Raw genomic sequence first — 661 nt, 5'->3', positions numbered from 1 at the left:
ATATTTATACAATACTGAAGTGCCTAAAAATCAGTATTATTTACTGCCATGCTGACAAACAGTGAAACTAACACTCAGTAGATAAATATCATCACAAAAATCCTTGCTTTGGGAAGAAATCCTAGTATGATTTCATCTCAGTAACTAGTAAATTTTCAGCGGGCTCCAGGGACATATATGCCACTTTCCCCAACTGGATTATAAGCCCTTGAGGGGAAAGTCTTATGGGTTGAATTACATCCCTGAAAAATACATATGTTAAAGTCCTTAGCCCCAGTGCTGCAGAAAGTGATCTTATTTGGAAATAGGGTCATTTGAAGGTGTAACTAGTTGGGTTTAGAGAAGCTCATGCTGGAAGAGGGCACAGCACATAATCCAGTGTGACTGATATCCTTGAAAAGGGGCGAGGGGCCTTGGATATAGACATTCATAGAGAACGCTATGTGAAGACTGAAGTTGTACATCAAAAACGACCAGAGTAAATTCTTCCTTAGCACCTTCAGGGAGAGTATGGCCTGCCAGCACGTTGATTTTGGACGTATGGCCTCCAGATCAGTGAGATGATACATTTTTGTTTATTCTAAGCCACCCAGTTTGTGGTGCTTTGTTATGATAGCCTTAGAAATCTAACACAACAAAGATTACAGCTCGTTCATTTTTA

Source organism: Nannospalax galili, unplaced genomic scaffold (genome assembly GCF_000622305.1).
Source record: "Nannospalax galili isolate Female #2095 unplaced genomic scaffold, S.galili_v1.0 scaffold127, whole genome shotgun sequence".
In the NCBI taxonomy this organism is placed as follows: Eukaryota; Metazoa; Chordata; class Mammalia; order Rodentia; family Spalacidae; genus Nannospalax; species Nannospalax galili.
The sequence above is the reverse complement of the archived record's forward strand: the minus strand, read 5'-3'. Positions refer to the sequence as shown.